Here is a 2,965-nt window from a genome sequence, read left to right as displayed (position 1 = left end):
GTCTTGTTTGTATTTTTTACCTGTCTTGTAATATGTATGACGGACATACGTCGACCAAATAGGCGACATGCTGCAGAAGGTCCAAATTAAATGTACCCGTAATCGGCGAGCATGTATGAAAAAATTAATGAATGTGTAGGAAGCAAAAGACGTCTGTTTGAATCACAGCATTTAGTGTTCCATTGTTTTTCCTACCTTAATGGGAGACAGAAGAGATAGATATGAATGTAAGTAGATCTTTGAAATGGGTTAATAGATAATAATTGGCTATGTTAATAGTCTATAACGCAGTTACTACCATTATTACCATTTATAATTATTTACGATAAAACATCGAATACAGCTATTTTATAAAGGTAATATATTTTATGATATAAAAACAGTAGGTCCATAGTATATTTTTAGTGGGATGGGAATGAAATGATAATTCGTTGCCTGCATTATACACTGGTGGCAGATCACATGGTGGTGGTAGACGATGATAGGTGAGGATGAGGTGAAATCAGGTCAATTGGTGTTTTATCACTAGAAATTATCGAGGATGGTTACCAAGTGAAACCATGCAGGTCGACTTGATAGGGCATATTGCACTAAGTACACAATCACTTTCCCATCTTAATATATATATATATATATATATATATATATATATATATATATATATATATATATATATATATATATATATATATATATAATATAATGAATACACATATAATAGATGATGAAGCTCTCGAATTCCTAACCGAATATTCTTATTGTGATATCAAGGCGTTGGTTATATCTAAAAGTGACAAATATCAGTTTCCACCAAATGAACCACCGTTAGTTTTGTTTTACAAAATTAGACAGTAAATCATGATTATTCGTGATATTGTGTTTCTTAGCATGGAAGGTCTATTAAAAGATTATATGTCGATACATTTCATTTAATAACTGGGTTTGATAGACTTGCAAAATATAATTGCCGTACAAAAGACGCCAGCTAAAATAGTCGTTATATTTACCAGAGGAAATTCTTATGAAATAGATGTCTGCTTGTGTAATTGTGTTTTTACTATAAAGCAGTTATGCTTGTATAACTGTGTTTCAGTCGGAAGAGTAGGATATGACTGTAAAATTAAAGAGTACAGGGACATAACACTATAATCCTCAGGAATGGTTATGCTTGAGAAGTATCATGGTATCACAAAGTATTCTGTGATTTTCATAATATTGTTCATGACTCTAGGTTTCCATCAGGGGCGCCTTCACCTTGTTTGCCATTCTAAGTTAGGTACATAAAAAAGGAATAAACGGCAATTTTAAATAAAGTTTATTTTTTTTTTTGCATCGAAACAATATATAATAACTATATTAAAATAATTATGAGTATGTGGATGATACCGACACGGAAATATATTCTATATTATTTTTATTATGAAATAGTACTTTTTAAGGAGATAGATAACAAATTATAATAAAATTAGATTGCATTTATAAGCATATGATATATTTATAGTGATTGGAAAAAATCGAGAGATGATTAATGTATTTCATGTATAGTGTAAGATTTAGATTTTCATTTCATTGAACATGAACATTTGTTTACGAATAAAATGATTGACGGATTTAAACCTTTCATTCCATTACTTATTAGGTACTCACTAACAGAATGAATCAATCAGTATCTACTTATGCTTGCCAAATTGTGTATACAAGGTACACACGGTTTATTGAAATACGTATTTTAGTATGTTGAAATAATTAAATATCTATAGTCAATTACTGGTTGTTTTTGGGACTTTTCGCGCGCGATTATCTTAATTAGTGGGTATCGTGAGTGCAGCAGCGTCCCTTTAAAACATCATCAAAGCCTAACTGCGGTTGCCAATGCGTCTGTCAAGCGTGGTAACTCATGACAAAACTCATTTATGGAGAAGGCCTATCTTTAGCAGTGGACAGTTAAAGGCTGTTATGATGATGATGATGGGGGCGTTCTAGTGTGTAGTCGCTGGCGTATCTTCTTGGTGCGATATTTGAAAGGAAAAAGTGAGATAAAGGAATGCAGTTCTTCTGATCACTCCCCGTGGAATAGGCGGTCGAAGTCAGAACTTAGGGAAGCTACATTTTGATGTAATTGCAGAGGTCCTAGTGTTTTATTCACCTCAGAATCTCCCACGATACAGACAGCCTATAGGAGGTACTGAGTAGAGCCATCGTAGAGATGCGAGCAGTACTCCGCACATGATCTTGTAAATCTGGAAAGAGAGTGGCAACGGATATGGTGTACTATAGGTAGCTATCATTCTGTATATTCAAGAGAACGTTGTTGTCTATTATGTCGGGCGTCAGACTGTTTACCTACTATAGCTGGTATTATTAAGACACTAGTTCTAGCTCTCAGTTAATATTTTATCTTTTTTGGTCGATAGTAGTTTCTGTATCTATCCACTAACCTACAATAAAATCAATTACGTCTCGTTCATTGTATTTATTTCTCGATAGGTTTTCAGTTTAATTGAAGAAATTTGTGCCTACATTACGTATTAGGTATATACTTACTTACTGTTATGTGATGATGATTGTGATGATCAGAGTGTTAACAAACAATAATATATTTTAGTTAAATAATGTGACAAAATCTTAGTGACAAATTTTTTTTTTCAATAATTTGAATACAGATGTATTGACAATTATTCTAGACACTTTACATTAATAAACAAATTTAGTAGCTCATTCTTAGATATTGATAGAAACTTCTTTAAAAATATTTAGGTCCTTAAATCACTAGAAAAATAATATTTATTTTCGAAACAAAATATTTATTATACTTTTTTTACAGATTTGATAATAAATGTACGGTGTTATCAGTTGGTACGTATCGACTTTAAATTCTAGGTAGGTAATCAATCGTTTGCCTTATGTTTGTTATCAGTATCAGATAAGTATTTTGAATCGCCGTCTTTGTCGATTGGTGTCCTGT

This window comes from Galleria mellonella, unplaced genomic scaffold (assembly GCF_026898425.1).
Source record: "Galleria mellonella isolate WM207_F2 unplaced genomic scaffold, CSIRO_AGI_GalMel_v1 utg72, whole genome shotgun sequence".
In the NCBI taxonomy this organism is placed as follows: Eukaryota; Metazoa; Arthropoda; class Insecta; order Lepidoptera; family Pyralidae; genus Galleria; species Galleria mellonella.
This window is presented reverse-complemented; position numbering follows the sequence as displayed.